This window comes from Anomalospiza imberbis, chromosome 4, assembly GCF_031753505.1.
Source record: "Anomalospiza imberbis isolate Cuckoo-Finch-1a 21T00152 chromosome 4, ASM3175350v1, whole genome shotgun sequence".
Lineage (NCBI taxonomy): Eukaryota > Metazoa > Chordata > Aves > Passeriformes > Viduidae > Anomalospiza > Anomalospiza imberbis.
In genome coordinates, this window is record NC_089684.1 from 7,951,231 (window position 1) to 7,964,977 (window position 13,747).

Sequence of the window (13,747 nt, forward strand, 5' to 3'; positions counted from 1 at the left end):
TGAGGTGTTTAAAATGTAAAAATCACAATCAGGGAACTATCAATCAGCACGCTTTGGGCAAAAAAGATTACACCAAATATAGTGAACTTGACAATTCTTGCTTTTTTAAAAATAAAATCAGTCCTGACGAGAATTTTAAGAAGTGTGATTTTTTTTTTTTTTTGTTTGTGTGTTTGTCTAAAGCAATAGATTCTGATTTAGCAGAATGGTGATTTCAGAACTTACACAAAATTACGGAATGAATCTGCTGGCATTTACAAGTCATGGGGCACAATGTCTTATGCTAGGGAAGGAAAGAGAACTAGTTTCCTAAACAGTCAAAATGGGAAGAAGTGCCTCCACATAGTAATTTATAATGAATAAAAGGAGCTCTACATATGAGAAGAATGCCCAGAAATTTGTGGTAACTCCACAGCTGTCTAGCTATCTAGCCTACTGCCACACACTGAAGGACAAACTTTTGAGTCAAAGAGTAACATCTCTATTCAGTCAGTATTCAGGCTCCTGCAGTCCAGAATCTAGCCATTGTCAAATGTGTAGTCATTAGAGCACTAAGCTGGGAAAGACCTGGTTCCTAGGCTCAATTCAAAAGGTGTCAAACACACCTCACGGACTTGGCAGGTGTATTTGTGCATTCTGGTCTATGAAACTATTAAAAAGCTGAACAGGCTCAGCTTCTCATTTTCCTACTGATTCCTGGCAGGATACTGGAATTCATTGCTGCCTCTGATGAAAGTCTTATGTGACACTGAGCACATCTGAAATGTTCAAAATGCATACCCTTCCCCTTTCCTATGATGCAAAAATGGAAGCTCTGCAATGAACAGCTGAAGAACTAAGTATTTTGAAAATTACATCCTGGGTGTCTCACATTAGGACCATGATTCTATTTGAGACACAACCTCAATACATGTCTGCTTTGATTTGAGTGTGGGATAATTTTAGATAGTGGTCTCACCAACTGGTGGCAAGTTTGAGAAATATTGGATTCTTTGACAATGAACATCATAAAAAAACATGAACAGCAATTCTTCATAGCAAATAAAATGGAAAAAAAAAAGTAGTTGTCATTATGGTAGGGCTATATCTCAGACAAAAAGAAACAAAATTGTGACATACTTATTCACAGAATTAATGTCACTCTGTGCAATGCATAAAACAGCAAAAAGTCTCTCACTATCAAATTAAGTACTAAACTCTTATGGATATTTACAGTCATCTGTGTCCATGTTAATCTTATTCATTTGAATTCTAGACTGCAGAGCTTTATAACCCTTTAATATTTTTGATAAGTACACGTTATATTTTGAGCTCATGTACAATTACCCTCCTACTTTCAACACATATATGTAGGGCTGAGATAGGCAGTCATTTAATTTTCCTCAGTCTTCTTTTATGGTCATCCTTAATAATTAAGCACTCTCAGTGGTGAAATCTAAAATTGTTTGCAGATTTTTGTTCTATTGTTTTTATAGCTGTAACTCTTTGATATCCTCCTGATCATTTCATCAACCAAGGTAATTTAAATACAGTAGGTATACAAAATAGAGCAGCAATTGGCTCACTGTTCTTTCTGAAGTACAGCTGGGAATACTTTGTTCCAGGTCTGTAAAATTCTGATATCCAAGAAAGGGTGTTCTCTATCAACTTCACACCATGTAAAATAAATTATTTTTTGAAATTATTTGAACATGTCCAAAGTAAGGTGTATGTAATTTTTACTGATGACTGATAAAGGAAATGCCATCTATGAAGCAACAGCAAAACTTTTTTAGTACAAAGGAAAATATTTTAACTTTACACACAATCATATCCAGCAATGACAGTGTGGGAACAAGAGATGATCTTCACTACATTGCTTTCAGCAGATACTGTGTTACAAGTATCTGAAAATTCAAGAAACTATGTCACTTCTTGATCAGTACAGTACCCAAAAAATGAATAATTTTGAACACTCAGCTATAAAAAGCTTTGAAAAATGTTCATGTTTATTTATATTGCTGTGTCTACTTTTCTTCCCTGTTTCTTAAGTTTGTGATCCTTTTGTAAAAGGTACTTTGGAGAAAGTAGGTAACTTGACAGTCTTCTTTTCAACATACAGGGCTCAAAATCTGCAATTGCATACCATGTTTGCATAAGTCCACACCAATTCTTTATTGAACCCAGGCAGGACAAAGGATCCTGGTGCAAGTTTTCAAATTTCCCTTTGTTAACCTTTATGGAGTTCCTGGTAGCCATCTCTCCAGGCTGTTGACGTCTTTTCAAATGACAGCATAACCATGTGGTGTATCAACCATAGCAGCTTTGTATCATCTGAAAATTTTCTGGGGATGCGCTTTGTCCTGTGTACTTCATTAATAATTTTTTTAATGCCTTTAGTCCTTTCATCTCTCAGACAGGCAGAAGATTAGAACTGCAGAGTCATTCAAAAAGAGTTGCTGAAGTGGCTCTTTTTCAGTTCAATGACTTGAAAGACAGGGAAGATTTAGTCCAGCCTCATTGCTGCTAAAAAATCTGCAATATTTTATCAGTGTAGAACGTTTGTCATGTAGTCTACAAATACTCTATCTAGCAGAGAGTATTGTTCTACTTTCTAACCATTACAGGGAAAAATTAAAATTTTATAAGCCACAGAAAAGTTACTTTCTGTATATCAGCACAATGTCCTTCAGCACAGGTGTTTTCATAATGATGATATATTGTAAAAATTCATGGTGTTCAATGGCTCTCACACTTGTATTTCCACCTCATCTGTCACATGTCAGTATAACTCCACCCTATGCTCTCAATAGTCATGAAACTATGTTGATAATGCAAAACAGTAGTCAATTCTAACTTAATTTTCATCACTAAATTTAATTTCATATTGCAAGGAAATACATTTATTTATTAGCTATCTAGAAAAGAGGAAGTGTTTTTATCATAACATGGATGTTTCAGTGAAATGCCTTTAATGAGACTTATGAAAGTACAGCAGAGTCTTCTTTAAATGACCAGCACCTACAGTCTTGTAGGTGACTTTCCAGTTATTCTGAGGTAGTCAGATGTACCCCAATAATCTAGACAAAAATCAAATTACTCAGATGACTCCGTATTTTTTGCAACTTGCAAGATAAATTACCTCCAAGGTATTAAAATTCATTTAACTCCTAGCAAGTTAATGCATCCTTTAAAAGAGAAATTTTTATTTAGTATGTGTTTCATTTCATATACATTTAATATGCCTGGATTTAAGGTTTAAAAGAGATGAAGTCCAGCTTTTAGTATGGGGTCTTGAGCATCAGATAAAATTATGTCAGTGAATAGAAATTTTATGATCACAATTTCCGAGAGGCAATATTTGTCAACACAGTATGTGCCAGAATAATTACTTCCTTTTTTTAATATCTTAAAAAATATTGGTTCATAATATTACAAGATCTCATAATTGAGTATTAGGAGAGTATTTTATAAAAATATATCAATGCCTATACTTTAGCAATATCATTTTGCAATAGCAATATGATAGCAGAGGTTAAGTAGTAAATAGTATTTTAAAGTATTTTAAGTCCAAATTTTTCAAGTAAAGCTCCTAATTTGGCTATTGCATGAGACGAATATTTTGTGGCATTTTAAGTTGGCTATTCTAATGTTTTGCTTTAAGAACTTTTTTAAAGAAATTTTGGTATGCAATTAAAAAATTATTAAAAAAAATAAAAAAGGAAAAAGGAAAAGAAAGGACTTGTTAATTTAGGGCAGCTCACTTCAAGTATCTCCTGGTTAACACTGGGCTGAATGGGGTGATATTTGACTAGCTGACCACAAATCATTGTTCTCACAGGAAGGAAAGAAAACAGAAAGCCTGTCATAAAATTATGCAGAGGCTTTTCAGCAAGACTGATAGTGACATGTGTGGTTATTAAAAATGGAGGAAAATGTGTGTGTTTAATATGATGCATAGTAGTTAGGAAGTTGTACTGCAATATTAGGACTGAGATATCACAGCCTGTGAAAGCTATTTGTTCTAAAGCCAGTCCGTACCAGCCCAAAGCCAGCATAAACTAAAATTAAAAAAAAAAAAAAAAAAAAAAAAAAATAATTGAGAGGGTTCAAAGCACTTTAATTTTCGAGGAAATAAAATACTTATTGATATAACCCCTGAGCCATTCTTGTGTAACTGCTTGTACTACTTGTCTTCTTGTCCCCATTTGCACTGCTGTTTGACACTACATGTGGTGTTAAAGAAGTAAATACATATTTCAGTGGCAGTAAGCAGTGAAAATACATAGAGAGGCACTGTAATCTTCATCAGTGTGCAGAGGGCAAAAAAGGTGAACTTCCTTTGACCCTATTTATACTGACCATTCATTTAATTGCAACGACAAATTTCTTTTATTTATTTAGTCTCTTTTTTCCCCATCTATTTATCATCATACAGTTCATGTAATAAACAAATTTATGCATTCAATTAATTTCATGCACAATATCAGGACTTTTCCAAATGTGCATCGTTTATGTTTATGCTTGGATTTAAATTCAGAGATTCTATAAGATTTTTGCATCGTGCTTGAAAAAGGCAGATTTCCCAAGTTACTGCTGAAATAAGTGCAAAATTACTGTGTAATTTTCTGTAGGTATGTTAGTATGGAAAACTGGGAAGAGATGTGATAGTAGTCCTCAAAGAGAAAGCAAAAAGTGTTTTTCATTCAGAATAGGAAGAAAATGAACTTAAGATTTCACATTCCTGTAAAGATATTCAGACTGGACATTAGGAAAGTATTCCTAAGCACTGAACTAAATAGTCTGTGGTTGTGTTAAAATGTTATAGTTAGAATTTTCAATTATAGACTAGCTAAAAATTCCTGGTAATCATCTAGGGATTCTTAGTCTTGCTTTGAGTATGTGGATATATGGTTTAAATCTCAAGCTTTCATCTAGGGAAATTTTTTGATTTCTAGTTGTCCATATTTCCCATAATTTGAGGATTTCAGTATTGGCACATAGTCATGTAATATTTTTTTCTGCTTAAATCCAAATAATTATTTCATTATTCTGACACAATTTAAGGGATTTTTTTTTTCATTTTATGGTACCTCTGTTGTGCAGCCACACACTGACATTTCTTTTTTCTCATATACACAAAGAGGAAACAGTCACATTTAGTCAGAATAATACTTTAGGGCAAAGGAGGAGAAAAACAAAGGGAATGAAAAAGAAATTCTGCACAAGACAGCACAAACACAATCTTCATTAAATTGTGACACCTTCAGTATTGTTATTTTCATTTTTTCAGTCACTTTCAGAGTGGAGAGTAGCTTATAAAAGGCAAATATTCAGAGCGATCATGGTTTGCTTCGATTTTGCTTGAGACCAAAGCCAACAGAGTAGGTCCAAAATGTGTGGAGAAGTCTGAATACACTGCAAGTACCTACAAAGATGTAAAGGCAGCACAAAATATTAAATATCCAGTGATTTCATTATAACATTAATGTGAGGCAAAATTTTTTATTCAATTTTCTCAAATTGGACGTTACATAATGGGAAATAAGGGTAATTTCAGGTGATTTTTTTAGAGAATAGAGTCTTAAATGAAGAGCTACAATTCTAATTTCACACATGTTGTTCTTATGGAAATCACACATTCAGAACTACATTAAAAACTGGTAGTATATGTAGGACAACATTGTTTTTTAAGGAATATGAGAGATAGTTTTTTTCCTTGCCTTGAATTTGATAGTTTTGTGATTTCTGTAGTAAATCACATTTACATAAACTTTGGTATGGGTCATGTCACAGGAAAGGGAAAGTCCTCAGAATATTTCTGTTGATGTTGTTAGTTAATCAGCTATTTTCTCAAAGATTCATTAACAATAGAGGTCTTTTAGTCTGTGACTTTTACTCAAAACATGAAAACTATATTGAAATATTGCAGTAAAAGATAAAGCTGTTGTAACTTGGCTTGAAGTAAGTTCTTTTACTAGAGAAGCTTCCTAGTGCTTTGTTGATTTCTACCAGCAGAATATGATAGATTCAGGTACTAACTCTCCTAAAAAAGTTATCTCTATGTTATCTTAAGTGGTTATGTGAAAAAAATGTTTTAGGACTTCCATTGCTGATATTTGTGTGCAGAAAAATACTGTCCAGTGATGCAATTAGTAGGGAATTCTGAACATAAGTTTCATGAGAAAAATCAGGCAGCATTAGCATGTATATATGTATAGGAAGATAACCTTAATCTTACACAAAAAAGGATTAAAAATGTCAATATATAATAATTGATATTCAAAATGTGGTCAAGACAGTAATTTTAATATAACTGCAATAACTTAAAATTAAGACTTCTTTCTCAGCAACTTACCTGCAGTAACCTATTATGTGATCATCTCCATTCATTTTAATATAAAATTTAACTATATTTGGGCTTTCTCCAAGTCAACAGTAACAGTGTGACTCCCTGCTTCTTAAGCTGCTCCATTTAAATCTGGAACAGACATCTGACTATGCATTTTTATTATAAAACAACTCAAACAGAGTAACTGTGTAAAATTATAAGCTTTCCTTAGAATAATAAAATAGTATATAATAGATTTAATGTGCCCTACAATATAATGAACTTATTATAACATATACTGGAGTCTCCAAACTATGTGGATCCTATTAGAAGAGCAGCCTAGAAATTCTCAGTCAATATGTATGCAATAGAAGCCAGATCAATTATAATTTTACCAACATGCAAACGTCATTATTTTAATCCATATATCTCCAATCAAAGGAGAAAAATCAGCTGGTGTTCCTTTTTAGGACTATAAAGCAGCCTGGTGTACAAAACATGAGTATGTTCTGTACACAAATTTACCCTGGCAGCATCTAGCAACTGTGCTCTCTTGTGAAGAAAGGAATTCAATATATACATGCAAATTGTTCACACAGCTTTTCCCTGGGAAAATTCTAGCAACTTTTGAACTTTTCTGGAACCTTGCCACATCACTGAGAATTTCAAGGAACAAAGGGTAATTAATTAAAAAAAGGATATTGCTACCAATCTGACCTCTTCTAGCTTTTAAAAACAAAGGTGGCCTAGATATGGTTGGGTATTTTGTAGCAATATTCTTAGGTATATTCAACTAGTATTGCCTATATGCATATTTGCTTAGAGTATTACATCAATCATAATGTATATTGAAATTGAAATGCCAATTACACATATATTCACGAATAGAATTGCCACTATAATTGTTTTATTTTCCTACTTGGTTAATCTCATGCTTCTTAATGTTATAATATAACCCATAACCTACAAAAATTTTACATTATGTATACATATATATCAACACGCACACATGTACATTTAATCTACATAAACACAGAGAAAAATTTAAGAGGATCTACATGTTCTAGAACATTTTTATTAGTCAGCTGAATATGACTGGGAGACCTAAACCCTTTAGAATATAAACTTTTGACAGGCAGTGCTTAGAAGATGGTTTTGTGGCTAAGTCATTGAAAAAGAGATTAAGATTTGTATGTATTTCCAGTGCAGTGGTTCCTTCAAAATAGCTGTCTGTCCATTTGCTCATCTTCTTCAGTAATGAAAAGCAGCATGTCACGTTTACAATGAAGAATTGAGTGCCTCATTTTCTCATTTGCCATGACGTAAGAACACTCACAGCTTCAGTGCTACTTATAAAGCCCTCCACAGTACAACTATCTTGTGTTAAATTCTGCATAGTAGCATGCCCTTGGTATTCCAATCTGACTTCCTTGCTTCCCATACACAGCAGTATTTCTTCACAATTGTTATTTTCAGAGTGCAATTCCCCTAAAATATACATATCTGAGTTTCTGTCCTTGATATGTACATAAAACATAAGCATTTGATAGTCTCATTTATTCAGACCCTCCCTCTCTCTCCCATTTTATGAATAAAGTGGCCAGGAATTTTTATAAAGCACATAAAGGAGGAAATAATTATTAGAATGAAAAATCTTCCAGGCTTTTATTTAAAAATATGGATCATCTAGCAAGCAAACATTCCATACTCATGATCATATACTTGTCAGGACTTATTTTTTGAAACATAATGTCTACAAGTAAACCAGGACAGGAAAATATTGCAATAATGCTTTATTTTCCTATTCAAATAACAAAAATAACAACAGAATAAGACTAAACATAAACCGTAGGCACGTATTAGATTTATAAGGGAAATGAGAATGAATCAAGCCATGTAATTCTCCTTTTGAAGTTCATAGCAAATGCTATTGAGTTTAGCAAGAACAATATTAGGCATTAATCACTGCTTTAATATTAAAATTTAAGAATGTGTTATACCACATCAAAGTTCATGGAACTTATGAATATTTTTCTAGTTAAACATAATTTAAAGTCTTTTGCTGACTAGGAATGGCTTCCTAAATGAAAACCTGATACAATAAATCCACTTTTTCTTTAAACTAATTAATTTCCTGCTGTTATTTTTTCATTGTTGTTTTTCAGGTGCATGGTGACATGTTGTCATATCCACCTATTTTAGATGAAAAGATGGTTTCATTTTTAAAATCAATATTGGCTTTTTGGACTTATCTTTGCTTGCATTAATACCTTGCTGTGCAGAATATATGAAGATGGTCACAGCAGAGATCTCTTTAATCCTCACACTAGGTTATGTCTTTGATCATCTATTAACTGAGACTATAGTATATTAACTTTCAGCTGAGTCAAGATAAAAGGTTTCTGTGAGTGGAAACTTTCCTCCTCTGCTTTTCAGCTCTCTTGGATATTAATAACAAGCAATATATGAGCTGTCTTTCATTATAAACAATGTAGACTGGAGAGAACTAATGCTCAAACACATTTTTCTGCATAGATTTACTGTGTTTGATACATTGACAGAACTTCATATGACTTCATATCTCTTAAAAGACGAAAGCCCTTGCAAAGGGTGAAAAAAAGAAAAAGCAAACATAGGCTTTGAAGTTGTAAGTAAACTGATGTCATTATAGATTAAAGTGAAAGAGTAATAGTCCACACAATTTTGTAAAAATTAACTTTACCGGGTGGTTTAAAAAGCTTTTTCAATTAGTTCTTTTGAATCCTATACCATCTTTGAGTTAATGAGTCAAAAGAGCTTAGCTAGTGCCAAGCTTGGACAGACTAAAAGCCTGTTTTAGTCCCATATCTCTAATAATGACCAGAGGCTGATATTTCAGTGACTAAGTTCGATAAATTGGCAGACAGAATTAGACATTCTTATATTATTTTTCAAATTAGAACTTAGTTTAATATTTGTTTCAAAAATGTTGTAAGAATTTTCATATCTCTGACTATTCTGGATATGCCAAGTTTTCTAACATTAAAAAAAATAAATAGAGATTTCACTTCTTCAACAGCTTTCCCTGTTGATAAAAAATATATATTAATTATTAATTATGACAACAAACTTATAATTCCTTTGATATTCTTCACTTTCATTATTCTTGCATTTGGAGACAGGGAAAATTTATATTATGAAGCAGGATGTATGGCTGGCAGCCTAATACTTGACTTAGCATGCAGTGTTTTACTACAGTGCTGCAGCAGTGCTACCTATTAAGTGAAACAAAGAATTACTACTTTCCTTTTTTTTCTCTGTTAATTAAATTGATATTTGCTCAAAGTTCTGCTGTTACTGCTGTTAGACATTTTCTGTTCTTCCATTTCCTTTTTCTTATGGCTGTAATGCTGCCTTTAACATCTTGTCCTTGTGAAATTAAATGTGAAAAACAAAATTCTGTGAAGCAGAATGTTCAGAAAGCAAAGATGGGGAAAGTTTTTTGATCCAAAAAATATTGTTGAAAATGTGCTTCTTTTACATTTAAGAACTTGGGTGTTAGCATTAAATGCCTCTTCAGTTGTGGTTGATTTAAATAACTATAGACAGTAATTATCATTAGGAATACTTTTTGAAAACTAGTGCCAGGACAGTTTTTATATATTCCTTGTTGTTGAGCTGCATTCTTTTTATTTTATTTATATGTTAACGTAATACCACATACTAGATCTTTCTAGTGAAGGAAAAGGTTGAAACACTTATACTCATGTTTTTAGTGTATTTTTCATTTCTATCAAACAGATTTTGAAGTTTAGGTGTGGGGTTTCTTGCTTCAATTTTCTGCAACAGGGATATCTATGAAGGGAAGAGTTGCACCAGGAAGTTATAGCTATTATCCTATTCCTGGTTTCAGTGTATACAGTTTCATGATTTCTCTTCATTTGATGAGCAAAGAAAAATAATCCAGGAAGTCAAATAGAGTGTTTTATCATTGCATCTGTACTGATAAGTAGGGTTAGTAATGCAATGGGTAAGCAGATCAAAATCCGAAGTCTGCTAGGTTATGCAATAACAGCAGTGGATGAGAAAGGTAAAATGTAATTTTCTGAAAGTCCAAGATGCCTCACAATAACCAGATGAAGATAAGGACAAAAGTCTTCACACCAGGAAGAAAGCTACATTTTTGCTAGCTACAGGAAAAGTATCCGATTTGTTCTCCGACCTTTTTTTCTCTTACAAAAGGTGGAAAGAGGAAAGGCAAGGACCATTTTATCCAACAGAATCAGTTGAGGAAGATATACCTTAAGTTTCTAGAGAAAGATTCCAACTTAATCTGAAATAGACAAGTAAAGGCTAGCTGACAGACTGAAGAAGGTGAAGATCTTTATTGTTATATATAATCCTAATGTGCTTTTTTAGGGTAAGAATACTGCTAACATGAAGCTAAACTTATTTTGGTCTTTAAATTCAGACTAGTGAGCAAGTAAACTCTGACCTCTCTCACAGATAACAAAATGTTCACAGCTGTGCCTATGGAGATCATTAAAAGTAGACTAGGGGTCACTAGCAGGTTCTTGGTTCTCTTGTTCATTGTATTTAAAGAATATTGCCATGTGCCTCCATATTATTCACAAAGCAGTTGGAAAGCAAAGAACACAGAGGTCAGGGGAGGCACATTCATATTTTGAGGATATGTGATAACTGGAAAAATTATTTTGATGGGCTGCATGTTAAAGGTCTCTGATACCATCTACTAACATTTTGAAGAATGTTACAGGCTATCTGAACACCTAATGTGGTTAAGATGCAGATGACTGGTGCAGCTCCTTACTTCAGTCCTTTTCCTTCACTGCCATGAAATGGGATATAAAGGGGTTTTGGCTCCAAACAGAGTAACTGTGCATCACAGAGGACTCTTCTGCACTCCAGAAATATCTCTGCTAGTACAGTTTGCATTCAAGACTTTGTGGTCAGAGACATTTGTCTTCTCTCTATCCTTTTTTCCTGTGAATCTTGTTTTGGACCTTTGGACACTTTGGACCATTTGGACCCTACATTCTTAATGAACTTGTTAACCCAAACTTTTTGATGCCTAAGAATATGGGAAATTTACATGACAGGACAGATTTTCATTAGAGTAATAAAACCCAAAGCAAATAAACAGTCGCGATCTAATGCCAATCCATTTGCCACCTTGTATTTATGCTTTACATCTTGGTATTTATGATTATCCTATGGCACCTTGTGAAACAGTTACCTTAGGGTCCCACAGTAAAGCAGAGGAAGTATTTTGTTAACATAATTTTTTTTTTAAGTAAGAACATGAGGTCATTTTGACAGTAATTTGAATTTCAAATGCACACCAAAAGACAAACCTGAGAACAGACTTCAAGTCAAACTGTAGGCTTTTTCTGATTAATATGCTTCAATTCTTCTTTTCAACCAAAAATCCCTACTTCTCCTGCTGGAAATAATCAGAGAACAGAAATTCAAAAAGCATCAGACAAATATTCAAACATCTTCAAAGTGACATTTTTAGCTCTAAAGTATTTTATGTGGGAAATACTTGTAGTTGGGTTGGGCTTCTGAACACTAAATTAGAGTTAGCCAAGTAGCCTTTTCACTTGAAGCCATTTGGCCCTCTGGAGCATCCTTAAAACATTTTGTGTACTTCAGAAATCTTTATAATGATTCTGTGTCCATTTTCTTAGTACATCAATACTGACTTATGGTTTTTAAATTAAATTATGCAAAAAGTACTTTGTCTTAGATGTGATGGAACTTGGCTGTTGTGAGATATTCTATCAACTTCTGAACCCAAATTTAAGAAAATTCAAGGCTAACAAAATCATAATGCTATAATCTGAAGAAAATGATGGCCATTTCCTGGTATACTTTGGCCAGAGAAATCACCTTTTACTGTAATTGCCAAGAACTATCGGAACATACAAGCCTATCTGGCTTGATATTACACAGGGCTCTTTGAAATTAAACTAACCACATTTTGTCAAGCTCTATTCTGTCTTTATCGCTTGGAATTTTATGCTTTCTCCTCCTTGTGTAGAAGGCATCTCCATGCCTTTTATAAAGTTTTGGGTAACATGCCATTGAGGCAATTACAAGAAGGGAGCTATGATGGATATTATTCAGATATCGGGCAGTATACTACCATTACTGCAATTTGTTGGAAGTTAGCCAAAATCCACATGCTCTAAGATGCCTAGAAATCCTTGTACAAAGTGTATAGTCAGTAATTATATTTCTCCACTTTGAATTTCTTATAAGAAAGCAATCAGTTTAAATTACTTTCAAAAGGTCGTTTTTGCTTACATTTTTCCACCTAGAATTTCTTATCATAAATAGTTTAAATTACTTTGGAAAAGTTTTCTTTGGCTGGTGTTTCTTTAACTTTCAAACATTATTCTTCTTTACAGTTATGTTAACTAATTGATCTATATATTGATTACATTCACTTTCATTAATGATCACTCTAGTCTTCCCATCCTGAAAATCAAAATAAATAGATAAAAAATTTAAAAAATGTATTTTGGAAATTATGCTTCTGATGATTGCACACTACCAAATCTGCCTGATCTTTATTTTTGTCTGATATGTAGCTTTATGGGTGCCTGAGTAGAACATCTAGAGAGCTAATGAGTCAACATTTCTGAAAACAAACAAGATTTGCTTCACATAATAAATCTGTTCTCTCTTGAGAATTTAGAAGTGTAAAACATTTTAATTTCACACATTGAAAACACGTTTTCTCAAGTATATTTTCATGCATGTAATTTATAAGGAAATGACTCATTTAAGGAAGTCAGATGTGAATTCTAAGGATTACAGTTCCCCATTGTTGAAGTTTTTTGTCATCAAGTCAAAAAGCCATAGACATCAATTTTTATAGGCTAGCATAAAGAATATTTCCCTTCATAGAGACAACATATGTGATAGCATTATGGTCTGTGAAGCAATCTTCATAAAGTTTGACAGCAGAAAGGAAAAAGTTGCAGGAGAAATTTGAGGGGAAAAAAGGACAGAGGGTTTTTTTTTAAACTAAGTGTCTTGTCAGTTTCTTTGTGTTTGGTATAATTTTATGTGTTATATTCTACTGAAAAAGTTACTAAAAATAACACTAATATTGTTCAATATTAAAATACATATTTTTATGTATTAAATGCATTTGAGCTCGATATATCACAGGAAAATATTGAGAAAAAATAATGATATCAAAAAACTAAAGCAAACTTCTGTAGTATAAAGAATCTGAAATCTCAGGTCAATAAAAAAATTTCTGGAGCTGAAAAGATTATCATTGTAGCAAGGATGCACAGTCTTTTCCAAATTCTCAAGTTGTGAGCCTAGACAAGTAATGGAGGTTTATTAATAAACATTCCCCATAAGTTTGTTGGTTGCTTATACTACAGATATTCCAATTCCTCTCATTATCTCTGGCTT